The 18236-nt window shown below is 40.4% G+C and overlaps 1 long non-coding RNA gene across 1 annotated transcript; it reads right to left on the bottom strand.

The window, feature by feature from the left end:
- Positions 1-2628: 2628 nt before the first annotated feature.
- LOC112581217 lies at positions 2629-11277 on the bottom strand. Its single transcript, XR_003105710.3, has 3 exons — positions 10450-11277; positions 6282-6375; positions 2629-2705 (listed from the first exon to the last, which is right to left on the bottom strand). It is a non-coding gene; the product is annotated as an uncharacterized LOC112581217 (long non-coding RNA).
- Between the last annotated feature and the right edge of the window lie 6959 nt (positions 11278-18236).

Below are 18236 nucleotides of genomic sequence, written 5' to 3'. Positions count from 1 at the left end.
TGTTGCCCGCCACCCTCAGACAAATCCTAAGCCCTGCAGAAGGAGGCTGGGAGTGGGCACCCCACCACCAGTAGACTTGCAGACCAGGTGAGTTTGCTCCTCCATCCTTTGGAGGTGTTCGGCTTGGCTTAGTTGCGGGAGTGCCAGCCTGGATCTGGGGCCCCATCTGAGGGGCCCAGGCACTTCAGGTCTAAGGGCGGGGTGGGGGGTGCTCAGGTCAGTGTACACCCTCCCCGGCTCTCTCAGCCCCAGGACAGCCCAGCCTTGGGACAGAGTCTGCTCAGGATCCAGGTATGTGACACCACTCTGGGTCATTTTTCTTTACGCTTTATCCCTTTCTCTCTACTCTTTCTTGCTTTCTCTCTCTCCTCACTCTCTTCCTGTCTCTTCTTCTCTTCCTCTCCTTCTCTTCTCTCCCTCCCTCTTCTCTCCTCTGTTTCTGTCTCCCTCAATCTCTCTTCATTCCCTTCCTTTCTTTTCTCTCTCCATTCCTCCCTTTCTCCTTTCTGTCTCTTCCTTCCCTCCGTCTCTCTTTCTCCCTTTACTCCTCCATCTTCTCTTCCTTTCTTTCTCCTCACCTCTTCTTTTCCTTTTTCTCCATCCCTCTGTAGCTCTCTTTTACTTCTCTCTATCACTCTCTCTCCTTTCAGTGTCTCTCCCTCTTCCTTCCATCCTCCCTTCCTTTCATTTTCTCTTTTCTCCTGTTTCAGCCTTTCTATTCTTTCTTGCCTCTATTTTCCTTTATTCTTTCCATACTTTCACTTTCTCTGTACTCCTCTCACTTTTTAAAAATCTTTCTCTTCTCTATCTGCCCCTCTTTCTCTTTTCCTTCCTTCCTATGTCTCTTTCTCATCCCTCTCTTCCTTTCTTCATTCCTGTTTTCTCTGCATTCATTCCCTCGTCCTTCTTTTCTGTTTTCCTATCTGATTTCCCTTCTTTTTCTTTCTCCTCTCTCCTGCCCTCTCTTTATCTCTGGCACTCTTCCTTTCTCATCTTTCTCTCCCTCCCTTCTCCATTCCTCCCTATTTTCTATTCTTTCTCTCATGCTTTTCTCTCTCCCTCATCCTTCCTGTGGTCTTTGTCTTTCTTTGCCCCTCTTCTCCCCTTCTCTCCCTTTGCTCCTTTCTTTTCTCTATTCCTATCTCTTTTTCTCCACTTTCTCTCCCCACTTTCTCACCTCTCCCTTCCTTTCCCCCCTTTTATTTCTCTTCTCTCCTGCTCTCTCCCTTTTCTCTCTCCCTTCCCTCTCTACTGTCTCTCCTCACCTTCTCGTCTCCTTCCTTTTCTCACCTTTCTCTCCATCCCTTCCTCTCTCTCTTCTTTCTCTCCTCTCTCTCTTCCCTCCTTCCTCCATACCCTCCTCTGCTTCTGCTCTTTGTCTTTTGTTCTCTTTCTCATCTCTCCCTTTCTTCTTACTCTCTCTCCCTCAATTGCTTGCTTTCTTTCCCTTCCTTTCTCTCTCTCACCCTGCCTCTGTCTCTTCTCCCCTCTCTCTCATCACCCTCCTCTCTTGCCCCTTCTACCTTCCTTTGTATCTCTTTCCTCTCTCTCCTTCCTTCCTCCATGTCTTCTTTCTCCCCCTTTCTTGCCTTCATTTCTTCTCACTCTTCCTTCCTCTCTCCCTCCTTTCCCCCTTCATTTCTCCTCCTCCTCTTCCATCTCCTCCTCTTTTTCTTTCCTTCTGCCTTCAGTTTCTCTTCCTTCCTTTCTCTCTCTCCTCCTTTTCTCCCTTGTCTTTCTTGTCTTCCCCTCTCCATTCTTTGGCTATTTTCTCTCTCCCTTCCTTCCCCTCTTCCTCTCCATCTCTTTGTCTCTTAATCTTTCTCTCTCCCATTCTATTTCTTTCTCTTCCTTGTCTCTTTCCCTTCACCTCTCTTTCTTCTTTCCTTTCCCTCTTTCTCTTCTCCCCTTTCTCCCCGTTTCTGTCTCTTCCTGCCTTCCTCTCTCAATTTTCCCCTTCCTCCTCCCTTCCTCTGTTTCCACTCTCTTTTCTCTCTCCTTCCTTCCCATCTCTCTCTTCTGTTGTCTTTCTCTCCCACCCCATTTCTTTCTCTCTCTGGTCTCTTTCCTCTCTTCCTTCTTTCCTTTTTCTTCTCCTTCCTTCCCTTCTTTTCCTTTCTCACATCTCCCTGTTTCTCTCTCCTCTTTCGCCTCCTCTCTGTCCCTTAATCACTCCCCCTCTTTATTTTCCCTTCCTCCCTTCTTTTGTTTCCACTCTCTTCTGGCTCTCTCCTTCTTTCTCCATGTCCTTCCTTCCCACATCTTTCTCTTCTGTCTGTTCTCTGACTCACTCTAATCCTTCTGTCTTCCTCTCTCTCTTGTCTTTCCCCTCCTTTTCCTTCCTCTGTCTCTCTCTTCCTCTTTTCAATCCTTTCTCTCTTCTTCCTTCCCTTTCTGCTTTTTTTCCCCTTTCTCCCTGTTGCTCTCTTCCTTCCTCTTTTTCTCTTGCCCTTCCTACCTTCCTTTCTGTCTCTCTCTCTCAATCTCTCTCCCTTCCTCTCTCTGTTCCCTCACATGCAGCAGCTTCTTAGTATTAATCTGCAAACATAGGAGGAAACGGTGGTTGGGAGCGGGAGTCTGCTCATAGCACATCACTGTCACCAGAAGGGCTCTGAAACATGGGTTTTACCTTTTTTTCATCTTCTTCAGAAGAGTGTGGTGGTGTTGCAGCCAAGGTGGAGCTGCTCAGTTGTAGAGACTTTGACCTGTTTTCATTCAATTGTCAAGCACCATTAATATGGATTAGCAGATACCATCATAATAAAAGCAGTAACATTTTAAATGTAAATGATATAAAAACTAGACTGATCAATAATAAAACTGGGAACTATCAGAATGAGTATTTTTAAATGTAATAAGACAGTATAGCATTAAAAGAAAAAGATTTCATTCAGTACCAATAAATCAACACATGTGCAACAGTGGCTTAAAATGGTAAGACTTCACGCTTCTTCCTGCCTATGATTATTTACTTTTATTTAAGTCTGTAGGTGTGACTTCCCTGGAGGTCCAGTGGTCAAAACTCCACATTCCTGGTCTGCGAACTAAGATTCTGCATGCCACAAAGTGGCCAAATGAGTAAGTCTGAATATAGGTATTTATTTGTTGGTATTGGTTCCGGTTCTTGATGATACTGAGGCCATAATTTCTGGAGTTTCCCTGTCCTTTTATATTTTTCTCCTGTGGTTACAGAGGCCACATGATGTGGGATATTACAACAGACTGAATGTATAAACAGATATGAATTATGAGAATACGTAAAATACAAAATTATGGCGTTTTTATATATATTTTTTGCTTTGGAAAAATATTTTAATATATTATTTCTGTTCATAGATGACTATATTGTTACTTTTGCTGCTGCTAAGTCGCTTCAGTTGTGTCCGACTCTGCACGACCCCACAGACAGCAGCCCACCAGGCTCCCCCGTCCCTGGGCTTCTCCAGGCAAGAACACTGGAGTGGGTTGCTATTTCCTTCTCCAATGCAGGAAAGTGAAAAGTGAAAGTGAAGTCGCTCAGTCGTGTCCGACTCTTAGCGACCCCATGGACTGCAACCCACCAGGCTCCTCCATCCATGGGATTTTCCAGGCAAGAGTACTGGAGTGGGGTGCCATTGCCTTCTCTGTTGTTACTTTTAAATATGTTAAAAATACTAATTTAAGGTGTTTCAGATTTAACTTCCAAAATAGTAAATATATAATCCACAAAAGGAAAAGCCTTCCAGGGGAATCCTCAAGAAGTACTAAAAGTATTTGAAGATTTCTGAGACCAACCATCTTTGGAAAATCTGCTTTATAAAAATAAGGCTATTGATTCACTGTTTATCATACATGATCTTCTCAGTTTATCCTTTGGCTATTATATAGTGTGCTTTTAGTTAAGGGAATTTTAAAATTTTTATGGAGTTGTCAGTTTAGCCCCTATATATCTTGTGGGGCTTTTTTTTTTTTTTTTTTTTTGGTTAAACATATCTCACATTTCTGTTTTTTAGTGCTTAGACATATTATGTTCTATAGTATATGGATTTAACTTTTGTCCACAGAGCCAGCTGTCTCAACATCATATATTGAATGTCATCCTCTTATACTCTTTTCATTTGATAAATTCCAACGAATGATCAGGATTTTAAATAACCTCTGATTTTCCCTCTAGCATTTGGATATTTCTGTGCTAGAACCAGACAGCTCTCATGACCACAGCTGTAAAATATGATTTTGACACCCACCTTTTTCAAAAAGAGCTCTTTCTTCAATGTCCTTTCTCACAATTGTACAGATTATGCTCATCTACTTATTTTTCCAGATAAAATTCAGAGTAACTCTTAAGTTGCAAAAGATATACAGTAATACGTTGATGAGAACTGCATTGGAAAGAATTAACTTCTTTATACTTCTGAGTAGTCTAGTAATCCTAGCCATTAGTTCATCTTCTTATATGTATTCAGTAAGTATATTCTTATAGATGTTACAGTTTTGCTAGATTTTTAGGAATTTACTGTGTTCTTGTTAACTTTCCAAAAACATATGGTTAGACGTTTAGAATTCATTACTGCAATGCCACAACCAACCTATTTAAGTGTCCCCACTCTCATTCTCAATTTTAGGGACCTATTTTCATCTGTCCACACTTAACATAATGTTAATCTTTCATTATCATCGTCATTTTCATTATTATTCATCTTTCTATACTTTTCCTGTCATGCATTAGAAACTCTGAGAGTGAATAATATTCATCCTTCTAACAAATTTTCAGAAAATATTTCTAAAATGGTACCACTATGCCCTGTTTTCCTAAGGTATCTCTCTTTCTGGGATCTACCTTCTTTTTGTCTAGGTTCCCAAGAGATTTTTGAGGCAGTTCTTTTCCTTTTTCATTCTTAGAGGTTCTTAAGATCGGATTGCTCCAAAGAGAACTGAGCAGCTTAGTGAATGCACTGGATAATGTGAACATCATGTACTTTCCTGGAGTGAAAGGGAAATAGATATAGAAAAACTTGTACAGAATTTCAGCACTCTTAGTGGTCATGCATTGTGCAAAATTGTCTGGCCTATATACTTCTGGGCTAATGCAGCGCTTTCGGAGAATAAATTTAGATCCTTTAGCAAAAACTTCAGATGTAAATCGAGTTTTATGTAAGATGCCCTGAAAGAAATGGTTTACTTAATTTATAAATTTAGCTTTCTTGCTTATGGGACAAAGAAAGCATATATAATGTTCATAGCAAGCAGCATGGGCTCTTTCATTTAGCTATTTAACTCAATTAACATCTAATGGTAAAACAACAGCCTAAAATGGAGTCAAAGTTTTATGCTCAAAGCTCCACATCACCAAGTGGGGCTTGACTTAATTATAGTTTCAGCTCTCTCAGAAAGAGAATCTTCAACCAGTCAGTCAAGGGTCTTCCATATCACAGAGGCCTCCCATCCCATAAAGGAAAGAAAGTTTGCAATCACCAACTGCTTCGTTTTGCCTAGTATAACTCCTTGTTCCTGCTCCGTTTTGTCTATAAAATTCTTTCATTTGTCCAGTTCCTCAAGGCTTCTATCTGCTAGATTGGATACTACTCAAGGCTTCTATCTGCTAGATTGGATACTACTCAATTTGTGAATCATTTAATAAAGCCAAGAAGGTCTTTACATTTTACTTAGTCGACTTTGGTTGTTGTTAAAAGTTTAAAGGTGCCGATGGGATCCAAAGGCCACTGACTTTGGACAGCTTTGGCAAGGCAACAACTAGAAACACAGGTACTGGTACCCACAAACTCTTTTTATTCTCTTTTTCATGATTTCCAAGAGCCTGGGTTAAGTTCCTCTCAAATCCAAGTTCTGCTCTCTCTGCACTGAGCTCCTAATCTAAATGGCCTTCCAGTTGGGGTTAATGGCAGTGCTGGGAGGCTCTACTAGTCCTCAGCCCTGGGTTAGTCCATGCTCCCAGGGCAGAGCCTGATGGGTCACCTTGAACTGGCAGATGGCTCTGTCTGGAACCTGATTCTTCAAGCCTTGGTTAGTCTGCATTTGTGGGGGTCTGCTGGTTGGCTCGGTGTGTAGTTCCACTTTGCAAATGTCTGGTGGTGTCTACCTACCTTTGCTTGGCCAGTCTGCAGTAACACCTCTTATGACTGTGGACATCAGCTAATCAGTTTCCTTAGTTACTGACATTTTCTGCTAATGTGCACATGAGATAAAGGGATAACAGCTCTATCATAACAGGCCTCTGGGAAGCCAGAGCTGCACAACTGACAGGCACGGATTGGGTTCATAAAAAATGTTAAAGTACTTACCTAACTGTAAGATTCCTGAGCTAGGATAAGTTGGTCTTGGAATGGGATAGGTTGACAAGCTGGATTTGGGTCATTTGTAGAGATGCAGATGAACCTAAAGCGGGTCATACAGAGCGAAGTCAGTCAGAGAAAAACATCGTATGCTAATGCATATGTGTGAAATCTAGAAAATCATATAGATAATCTCATTTGCCAAACAGAAATAAGGACACCGATGTAGAGAACAAACATATGGATGTCAAGGCGGCATGGGGGGAAGAAGGAAGATTTGGAAGATTGGGATTGATGTATATGCACTACGATACTATGAATAAAGCATACCTAATGAAACACACTGTAAGCCTCAGGGAACTTAACGCTCTGTGGTGACCGTAATGGGAAGGAAGCCAAAAGGGAGGGGATGTAGGTATATATACAGCGAGTCATCTTGCTGTACCATAGAAACTAACATTGCTTCAATAAAAAAACTAACAAATGGGGGTGAAAGCAAACAACTGTGTATGTAAAAGTAGGCGAGGAAATTGAAATAAGTGTTTGCAGAATGAGGAAACAAAACGTAGGACAAAATCTGAATGGATATAAAAATATTGTAGAAGATTTGTGCAAAAGGCGTCCTGGGCAAGGAATTTTATGTGGGGTCAAGCTGGCTAAGACTAGAATAGATTTTTTAAAAAATGAGTTAAAATATCAAAAGCACGTTGATATAAAATTAAAATTTGATTGTCTGTTAAAAAGTTTTTTCTGACTTCTGACCTGATTTTGGTAACACATTGTAAACATTTCCTTAACTCTATGGAATCTGCCTGGACACAAGAGATTTTGTATCTTACCCAGGTTTACTGCGCTTTGTGCTGTCTTTATCAGGTCTTTGATGGCCTAAGAAAACTGGATCTCCTCAGTATTAAAAAAGGCAAGTTTAATTCACAACCGGATAGTCAAGTGTGTTTGCCTTTGCCTTCTATTGTCACTTTGGTTAAATAGATAAAGAAGTATTATTTCATAATGACCTGTAATCCTGTTTAACCAAATAATCAAACCCTGTGACACTTTCCAAAATTTTAAACATGAGATTAGGTATGATAATACAAAACGCTAGTTTATAAAAGAACAGGTGGCTCTAAATTTTGTTTCTTAAAGATGGAATAAGTTAAAGTTATCTGTTCCGATGGCTTACATTTTTCACTAGTATTTGTGAGAAACCAAATTCAAAATTGTTTATCCCAAACTAATTTTAAGATTACCTCTGGAAAATCTCAAACCATTTGTCTCTGGTAAAATATTAAAAATAATTATTTATTAATATGTTAAATTACATGGAACATATTATCAAAATAATCTATACATCGTATGTTTAGATGTATATTATGAATATGATTTAGAAATTGTGTAAGACCCCCAGAAATCTGACATTTTCTGATATCCTGTCAGTCATAACTGTAGTAGTTATCTTAAAATGTTACATTGACTATAACATATAATGTTATAATGAACTCCCAATCATATCTTTAACCAGGAGCATTTTAAGTCTTTTGTTATTAATATGCGGTTACTGTGTTACTTGGGCTTTTGCGAGGGTGAAATGCATGGAAAGGACACTCCTGGCTACTCTTGACCACGGATAGCACTGCCAGGTTACAAGGCATTAAACCGTAGGGCACACTGTACAACCGGTGAAGGCTCCACCTGACACCTGGTTCTGAGCAAAGTCTGGAGACCGCAAAATCAAATGACAAGGAAGAGAAATCGCCTACCTGGAGATAGACTACATCGCCCTAAGAATCTGGGTCAAGACTATTTCTTTTCATTCCTCCTCCTTTTTCTGACTATTCTTTTCCTAATTCTTACACCAGAAAGGTGTCACGATTATTTTGTCTACCTTTTGCCTTGTTCTGACCTGGAAAGATAATTTCATTGTTCACATACCTCAGGCCACTGGCAAGGTAGGACATCCAGTTTCCAGATGACCTCTGGATTGACCGCAGTGCTGGCCATTGTAGTTTTGCTTGCTATGAAGTTCTCCTTGATTTCCAAAGCCTCAGTTTCTCTGGAATCAATAGCCTCCTCTCTTCTGTATCAGACTCCCTAACTCTGAGTGCCCATTTCCCTGCCTCTCCTTAGCACCCCCAAACCCAGGGCACCTTGTGTCAAGGCTTCCTACAAACCTCACTGGGGTCTATAGAATTTCAAATTTTACTGGCCTCCATGGCTGTCATCTTTAGTTTTTTCTTTTTTTAAAGCTTTAAATGCATGTTCATAGCTGACCAAAACAAATGATCACCTCAAGACTAGAGCTTCAGAAAAGGAAAAGGTAAGCGAATGACCAACTTAAAGAATGTGAACCTGACCCCGTGACCTGACTGACCACAAGCTGAGAACTCCAGTGCAGTAGCTGGGGGTAGGGCTGATGCCTTAAATTTTGATCACATCTCCTAGTTAATCTGAGAGTCTGGTCAACAATGGGAGGCAGGGTGGGAGTTGAGGGGGGAGGATTGTTTAAAAGAACAGAACCAAACTGAAGTCGCTTACCCTCAGCCCTGTGTTGCCACACTGAGACAATCACACACTGAGATAATCACAGTTTGGGCTTCCTCATCAATGAATCTTAAACCAGTCCACAGGAATCTCCTGATCAGCGCTAGTAGGTAATCTGCCAGATAAACCCCTGCCATTCCCTAAAGGACAGTAACCCTGCAATAACCAACCTGTGTTTTGTCTAGAGTAACTGCCTTCTTCCTCTGCTTGTAAACGGTTTTCACTTTGTATAGCTCTTCAAAGCTCCTTTTTATTTGTAAGAGTCAATGATGTGATGATGATGAATCATCAAATAAAGCCAGTAAGACTTAAAAAGTTACTTCGTTGAATTTTATAATTAACACTAAGAATCCATGATGGGAGAAGTACTACTCAGTAATATGGGGTCATGTTAGAAACAAAGAATTTAAGTAAAATGATTTTTTAAAATAGGCATATGGCTGCAGAAAATAATCTAGCCCCTTCTAAATCATCGTGAGTTGGAGAAATATCCAAAGGATACTTCAGAAAGAACTTCTCCTTATGATGGGTAAAAGTAATAAAGAACATTTAATTTCATCTGGGATTTTCTACTTTGAAAAGGAGAGACTGGTTTACTTTTAAAGTTTCTATTAATCAGGCCACTTCTAAATTAGAGCTTACAGATAAATGATTATTTTAACAGTTCACTCATTTTCTGAATAAATAACATATTATCTAAAAACATACACACTAGTACTATGAGAAACTTAGCATTCTCAGCAAAGTTAGGAGTTTTAGGAACGTCGGTTCCTTAGAAACAGACTGTTCAACTTCCACAATTAAAAAGAAATCCAACTCTGAGCTCTATTTATTATAGAAAAATTGATTTATAATTATAAGTGAAATTTGTATTTCATTAAACAGTTTTTCCAAAGGATTGACTACTGTTCTAATGGCCTTGTTTACTTAAACAATTAAATTAGCATTTAATGAGAAAGAAAAGTTGTAGCCAATTAAAGACCAAAGTAATATAAACACTACATTTTCTAGCAATTAATTGATAACTCGCTTACCATGGGCTATCTAACAATTAACCAAGGAAACATTTCTAGGAAATAGAACACACTAATGCAAATGTGTTCTGGATTTATTCGTTTCAATCCATTTACCATATTGTCTAATTTGGCATATGCAGAAAACCCCCAAGAAAGATTAATATTCAAAAACACTTCTAAAGCCTTCTGGTGTTGGGAGCTCTAATTGGTTTAGTAACAGAAACTTTTAAAGGAAGGAATTTCTAAGGGAATCCATCACAGGCCTCTCTATATAAATAGAATAGAGAGTTTTCCAGATGTTTTTTCCTCTATATTATAGACTGGTAGCTCTCCACCCAACTAATGGTGGGTTCAGGCTTGCTCTCCCATGACAGTGTGGGGCACTGTATGGTTACAGGTGTCATATGTAAACACCATCTCTGTCACCAAGAAAGAATGCTGCAAGTGGCTGCGAGAGGCATCATTAACCTTGACTCTTCCCTATTTCAAATCTAAAATATCACTAATTTTTTTTACCTTGACCTTTAAACACTTTTCAATTCAAAATTGAATGTGGACCACAGTAATTCCCTGTGTTGAGTCACTGTACCACTATTAAGAATGGCTAAAGTAAAACTTACCTTTTCAGCTCCTATGAGTGGAATCCATGATGTTTCTGTCTTCAGGTAAACGGCTGAAGGCTCATCCAACTGTCCAGCTTTTTAATTAGTTAACACGACATTTGATTATTTAGAAGGAAAAAACCACTGGCATGGTGTGAATAAAATGTCAGATCCAGATTTCTCAGCCTCAGCACTGTTCATATTTGGAATAGGTAACTCCTCCTTGTAGTGGGCTCCCTTGTGCATTGCAGGATGTCGAGCAATATTCCCAGTTTCCACTCACTCCATGCTGGAAGCAGCCCCCCAGGATGACATCTAAAATGTCTCCAGACATTGCTAAATGGCCATTGGGGGGGCCACGCCCCCCAGTGTTGAGAACCACTGTCTAGACTGTTAAACAAGTGTGCACTGCTCATATGCTACTTCGCCGGCTGTGTTGGCAAACTCCGCCCTGGGAACCAGTTATACAGAGTGACGTAGGTACTTGTGTAATTAGTTCTGACCTACTCAAGTTCTTTAAAAGAAAGAGAGAATCTTCATACATTTTGAAAACCAAAGGCAAGGGTCCAGGATACAATCAGCTACCACAGCCATGTTTTCTCTCCTTTCTAGGGATAGTTAAATGAGGGATTTGAAAAAGAGGTTTATAGGCTGCTGAAAGTTTTGGGTTCATTTTTTTTAGAGGCAAATTGAATCTATTTTCCTCAATGTTGTGGCATTAATCACGAGGAAATTTTTCTTGTATACAGGAGACACCCTTCTCCCGGGCTTCTGAAACACAGCAATCTCAAGTATTCTGCAGGAAATTGAGTCTTGTGTTGACTCATAGTTCATCTGTTTATGATATCATCTTCATCTGGGCAGACAGTGGAAAGAAATTACATGAGTTCTATTAAGGTTCAAACACCACCCATCTATCCCAACACAACAGTCACAAAAAAGATAATTTTTCTCAATATCACCATTAGCTTCAGTCTGTGTAAAATTATTACCTCCATCCACAGAAAAGCAATGGACCATTTTAACTATTTATTCCACTCAAGCTGTCAAACTAAAACAGAGTGAAAATGCCAGTAACTTACAGCTAGGTCTTCATACACTTCTAGTGTATCGTAAATGGAAACCTAAACACATTATAGACAGCTTTCATCAGTAAAAGAAATACAGCTGGTTAGGCTAGGGTAAACCAAAATCCCTTTGCCCAAGTCCTCACCACAAGGAACACACATTTAAATTTTCACTAAAATATTTTTTACATCACCTTCCATATTCTTTTGACTTGATGATACGGATGTATTTCTGCACTCTGAGGAGCCCAGCACTGGGCCCGACATTAAGAAAACATTTGACCAAAAAACCCAAAAATGTTACTTGCATAAATGGGTCCATAGCAGCTAATTTGCATCAGATAAGGTTGTAACATTATAATTACACAGCAGTGTGACTCACACACAGTGAAACAAGCAAAAACAAAGTACATCTATCATTTCTTTCAGTCTACAAATTCAGCAAAATAAATTGACATTGATCAAAATAAGAATCTATTTTAATAGAATTTCATGAGGTATACAGATTTTTATAAACAGAAACCTAGGTGAGATTGAAAACAGTTTAATGATGCAGTGTGTCTTTAAAAATATACTTTAGAATATTCAGCCCTGGGATTTCTTTGGAAGGAATGATGCTAAAGCTGAAACTCCAGTACTTTGGCCACCTCGTGCAAAGAGTTGACTCATTGGAAAAGACTCTGATGCTGCGAGGGATTGGGGGCAGGAGGAGAAGGGGACGACACAGGATGAAATGGCTGGATGGTATCACTGACTCGATGGAACTGAGTCTGGGTGAACTCCCGGGAGTTGGTGATGGGCAGGGAGGCCTGGCGTGCTGTGATTCATGGGGTCGCAAAGAGTTGGACACGACTGAGCGACTGATCTGATCTGATCACTTTATAAAAACAATTTAACGTAACGTAATTGCAGAACACTTGGAAATTGCAAAAATAATTATTATTATTTAATTCTTGTAATCCTCAAAACTCCATTTCCCAGTTATTCATTTTATATAGAATTATATTTATTTCACATAATCTAATAAATATATCTGATTCTTTAACAATACACTGCAAATGTCTTAAATAAATACATTTTTAAGGGTTGTATAACATTTCACTAGAATGCATATACTGAAAAGGACAATCACATACCTATTACTGGCTATTTAAAATATTTCCATATTTCTCAGTTAAAAAATACAATTGATAACTATTACCCATGTATTTTGTGTACTTGGAACTGCTGTCTGCAGCTTTGTCTGTTTTTAAGCATTTTGTTGTGTCTTACCAATTGTTATGAGTGTTACGAGTGTGTCAACCTCAGAATTCCCACGTATAAAGTCTAACCCCTGGAAACTTGGAGCAAGTGTTTATTTAGACATGGAGTCATTGAAGATGTATTATGTTTAGATAAAGTCATACTTCGGTAGGGTGGGTTCCTCATGCCCATGTGACTGGAACCTTATTCAAAGGGGAAATCTGGACAGAGACACAGGTGAGACGATGTAAAAAGATAAGAGAGCACAGCCATGTGCGAGATGAGGGGAGAAGCCCGAAATGGAGCCTCTCCTCCAACCTCAGGTGGAACGAGTCTACTGACACTCTGATTTTGTATTTGTAGCCTCCAGAACTGTGAGACGGTAAGTTAGAGTAGTTTAAGCCACTTGGTTCAGAGAACTTTGTTGGTGGAGGCGGTTTAGTTGCTAAGTTGTGTTTGACTATTATGGCCCCATGGACTACAGCCCACCAGGCTGCTCTGTCTATAGGGTTTTCCACTCAAAAAGAGTGGTAACTTAGAAAGAGAAACCTAATACAGTATATTAACACATATACACAGAATTTAGAAAATGATGATTCTATCAGCAAGAGAGACACAGATGTAAAGATCAGACTTTTGGACTCGGAGAAGGCGAGGGTGGGATGATTTAAAAAATTAGCATTGAAACATGTACATTGCCGTATGTAAAATAGATGACCAGTGCAAGTTTTATGCATGAAGCAGGGCACTCAAAGCCATTGCTCTGGGACAACACAGAGGGATGGGGTGGGGAGGGAGGTGGAAGGGGGTGTTCAAGATGCGTGCACCCATTGATGATTCATATTGATGTATGGCAAAAACCACCACAATATTGTAAAGAAATTATCCAATTAAAATTAATTAATTAAAAAAATACTGGAGTGACTTGCCATTTCCGCCTCTAGGGGATCCTCCCAACCCAGGGAACCTTACAGCAGCCCTAACAAATACTGCAACCAACACAGTGGAAAATTTCTCTCTAGTCAAAACTCCTTTGTCTCTAGCCAGCCCCACCACACCTTCACGAACACTTAAAGTAGTACAAGACCTGTTTTTTTAAAAAAATCTTTTACTGTATTTTATTTTCAGGTCAGTGTACATCTATCTCTATTTCCCTTCTTCTAGCCCAGAGTACTCAACAGTGGGCATTTTATTAACTTACTATTCCAATGGTCTTGAAATAATTAAAGAAACAATAATAACAATAGCTAATACTGAATCCTTTCTGTGTTCAGGCTTCATGCCAAATTAAACTCTTTATGTTAATTATGTCCTTAATTGCCACATTAATGAACTCATGGAAATGAGGTGTCACCTCCATCTTTCTTTTATTTTGGCTTGTCATATAAGTCATGTCATGTGCATTTTAGATGTTCATTATATGTTGACAGCTTTGCTACTCTGGCATAAGTCTTTACAAATGATTATGCCCTGGCGCAGGGGTTTAACTAGCTAAATTCTAAGCACAGTGGTCCTCAGAAAACTAGGTTACAGTTGGCACTGGGGTGGCATTTATTCCAGGCATTAGAATTTTCACTGAATTGAAAGCAATTGGATTTCTCTCAAGTTTGCACAGTATTTTAATTCACTGAATAACTCCCCCAGCTTCCCATCCCAGGAGGGAAGAGACCGGCAGTCAGAAAAGACTGTTCAGATGGTTGCAAAGCCAGATATGACGCAACCATTGCTAAGTGAGTGACAGCAAGCGGCAAGGATAATTACACTGCAAACTGATGGCAGAGCAAGAAACAGCTGTTGGGGTTCGGGGAGCAGAGAGTACTGGAGGCCAGGGTGGTAATGAATGACTTGTCTGGGGAGGTGGCTGGGTGGTGGCAAACAGGGCTGAACTGGAGAGGGCAGGGCAGACCCGAGGGCTGGGCAGACAGGGCAGGGTCTGAGAACGGTAGGGGGCGGGGGAGGCTGGAGGCATTTGTGGCAAGACAAGGTGGGCTATGGCAAGAGCATAAAGGGAAGTTAATGAGGGGAGGGTGGGCTGACAGCAGCACTGGGTTTTTGTCACTTAGGTTGCAGCTGCAGGTTAATGCAGAGCTTGTTTGGGGGACAGCTGTCAAAACCTGAGGTTAGCAAACCTCTCACATAAGCACTATGCAAACAGCCAGGGCAGAGTTTGAGAGAGATTTTTTTTTTTTTTTTTTTTTTTTTTTTTTTTTTTTTTGCTGTTAACAACCTATCTCTTACTATCAGTGAAAGAACTTGGATTTTACTATTTGAACTCTAAGCATACTTTACTCTTTGAACTTTTTGAACTGTAAGGGACCACCTAGGAAACGTCATCTCGGATTTACAGGGCTGGAAATTTGAAGGAGCCTAAAGAATCCTGGCATATGAGTGGAATGCAGCTCTGAAGAAGGCTGGGGCATGTGTTTATTAATTCAGGCCAACACCACCTTCTCCAACAGAAGTGTCTGACTTCACACTCAGCTGATGCTCTTCAAGATTTTGCACCCAGTTCTGAAGTGGGGCTGGGGGGCAGGTTCCCACAGCACCAAGCAATTCTCAAATGTCAACTGGACATCCTACATGTGCTTTCCTGGAGGGAATATCAGATGCCATGGGTTAAGGTCTCCGTCCCATGAGACTGCCTCCACTTCAGATGACAGTCACAAGTCCAAATTGTCACCTGTACTTCTGAATGACTGACTATACATCAGAAGTTCTGACACCCACTCCTTTAATTAGCTAGAGCAGTTCACAGAACTTAGGGGACCAGGTTACTCACTAGATTACCAGTTTCTGACAAAGGATGAAAGTCCACAGCCAGATGAAGAGAGAAATAGGGACAGATTTCCAATAAGAGCGTCTATTCTTAGGCGCTTGGGGCCTGGCACAGGGGCGTGTGGAAGGTTTCTGGTCCACAACCTGGAAGCTCACCAGTCCCCCTCCTTTATGAGCTTTTCTGAGGAGGGTACCCTTCATAAAGAGAATTGGTTAAATGATTGGCCACTGATGATTGATTCAACCTCCAGCCTCTCTTCCTGGAAATCAAGGAGTAGGATTAAAAATGACAACCTTCTGAACCTTCCTACACTGCTGGTGGGAATGCAAAGTGGTACATTACACTGGAGCCACTATGGAGAAGAGCATGGAGGTTCCTTAGAAAACTAAAAAATAGAACTACCATATGACCCTGCAATCCTGCTCCTGGGTGTACATCCAGAGAACATGGTCCAAAAGGATAATGCAACCCAATGTTCAATGCAGCATTGTTTATACTAAGACATGAAAGCAACCTACATGTCCCTAAATTGATGGAGGAACGGATAATGAAGATGTGGTACATATATGCAGCGCACTATTACTAAGCCATTAAAAAGAATGAAATAAGGCCATTTGCATCAACACAGATGAAGAAATTGTCATACTGAGTGAAATAAGTCAAGCAGAGAAAGACAAATATAGTATGATATCCCTTATATGCAGAATCTAAAAAGAAATGATACAAATGAATTTATTTACAAAACAGAAATAAACTCACAGACTTAAGAGATCCAACTTATGGTTACCAGGGGTGACGGATAGGGGCTTCAAAGGATAGTCAAGGATTTGGGACTGACATGCATACACTGCTATATTTAAAATGGATAACCAACAGCACAGCATAAGGAATTCTGCACCATGTCATGTAGCAGCCTGGATGGGAGGGGAGTTTGGGGGAGAATGGATACATGTATATGTGTGGCTGAGTCACTCTGCTGTCCACCTGAAACTCTCACAACACTGTTAATCAGCTATACCCCAATACAAAATAAAAAGTTTTTAAAAAACTGACAAACTTTAATCATGTGGTTGGCTCCTCTGGCAACTTGTCTCTATCTTCAGGTGCTTTCCAAAAGTCACCTCATTAGCATACAAAAGACATTTATGAATCTCATCACTTAGGAAATTCTACAGGTTTTAGGAGCTCTGTGCCACAGTTGAAGACTCAGTATATATTTCTTATTACAAATCACAGTATCATACTCTTTCTGCCTACAAGAGTTAAGACTGCTTCCTGGCTTTTTTCCTGCCTGCACACCTACTAATGCATTTTTTCAGTGGTATAACATGGATGTTTGATGCCTTCACTGAGACCTTGCCTATCCACTGCAAAAGGACATGTCTGGTTATATGCAATAAGATGTCTGTTTATGCTGCAGCTGAGAACAACAGCCATAATCTTGAGTGTGCTTCTTCTGGGGGTTCATTAATTATGTTCAGAACCATCTAGTAGTAAAAGATAATGTGCCTGGATTTCTCTAGCTGGACATTCACTCATCTCGTATTCTGGAAGCCCTCCTTGTGCTGCCCTACCACTTGCTATTCACTACTCAATACTCCTCCAATCACACCCACCCAAAAACCAAACAATTTCAGCATATTTCTTTACCTACTGGATATTTATTTTGTATCCCTTTTCTTTATTCAGAAAGGATTTTATATTAACCCAGGAATTTACAGAAAATGATTTTATGGCTTTCTTTCTGGTTGATCATTCATCATCTGTTCATTTTATCATTCAATCAAAATGCACTGAGTGGTGTATTTTGCGGGGGCGGGAATTAAGTTCTGGGAATGTCCTAGTGAACAAAGAGAGACTCTTTTTAGATGGCAACAAAGCCTAGTGATTGGAGAAGGAAATGGCAACCCACACCAGTAATCCTGCCTGGAGAATTCCATGGACAGAGGAGCATGGTGGGCTACAGTCCATGGGGTGGCAAAGAGTTACACACGACTGAGTGACTAAATTACAACATAGCCTAGCGACGACAGCTATAAACTTGAGGCTCCCCCAGGATTCCTGTCACCTCTAACTACTCTACCATCACCCCAAGGCAGGACTTCCAGGGTCATTCAAGATTTATAAACAGTACTCTGGGGAACTTGGCAGTTGCCAGGAGAAACTGTGGCACTGGTGTGAAAAAAAACCAAAAAACTAAAAAAAACCCTAGGCCTGGCAGTGCCCAGGCTGTGGCTTATGTTTGCAGTACTGTCTGCTGGTATCTTACCTGCAATTGAAGCATTTCCCTTTGATCTGAACCCTGAGAAATGGTGTATGGCAATGGAATCCTTTTCAAATCAGAAAAGGAATGTTTCACAAAGGCTTCTTTTCCCAGGAGCATGTGCAAGATCAAGGTGGCAGTTCACAAATTCTACTTTGGTCTAACTCTTGAATGTCATTGTCTCCACGGGAAAGCTTTCGTGGTCTTAACGCACAGCAGGCATGACCTTTAACTGTTACAGTCTGTAATCTTGGATGCATTTTGCAGGAAGCTGTGCTCATTTGACCATTTAAGTTCTATGTAACTGTAGGGCTAGTGCTCTACCAGGTATTGATAGAGTCTTTCTTCCCATCAGTTCCACTAGGGTATCAGGGGCCCAGATCAAGGCCAACAGAAGAGTAGCCTCAGCTTCTCCCCTTGACCTCTTTTCCTCTCACAAAGTCCCTTTGGTGTGTAA

This window comes from Bubalus bubalis, chromosome 21, assembly GCF_019923935.1.
Source record: "Bubalus bubalis isolate 160015118507 breed Murrah chromosome 21, NDDB_SH_1, whole genome shotgun sequence".
In the NCBI taxonomy this organism is placed as follows: domain Eukaryota; kingdom Metazoa; phylum Chordata; class Mammalia; order Artiodactyla; family Bovidae; genus Bubalus; species Bubalus bubalis.
Note: the sequence above shows the minus strand (reverse complement) of the source record. Positions and strands in the feature narration are given on the sequence as shown.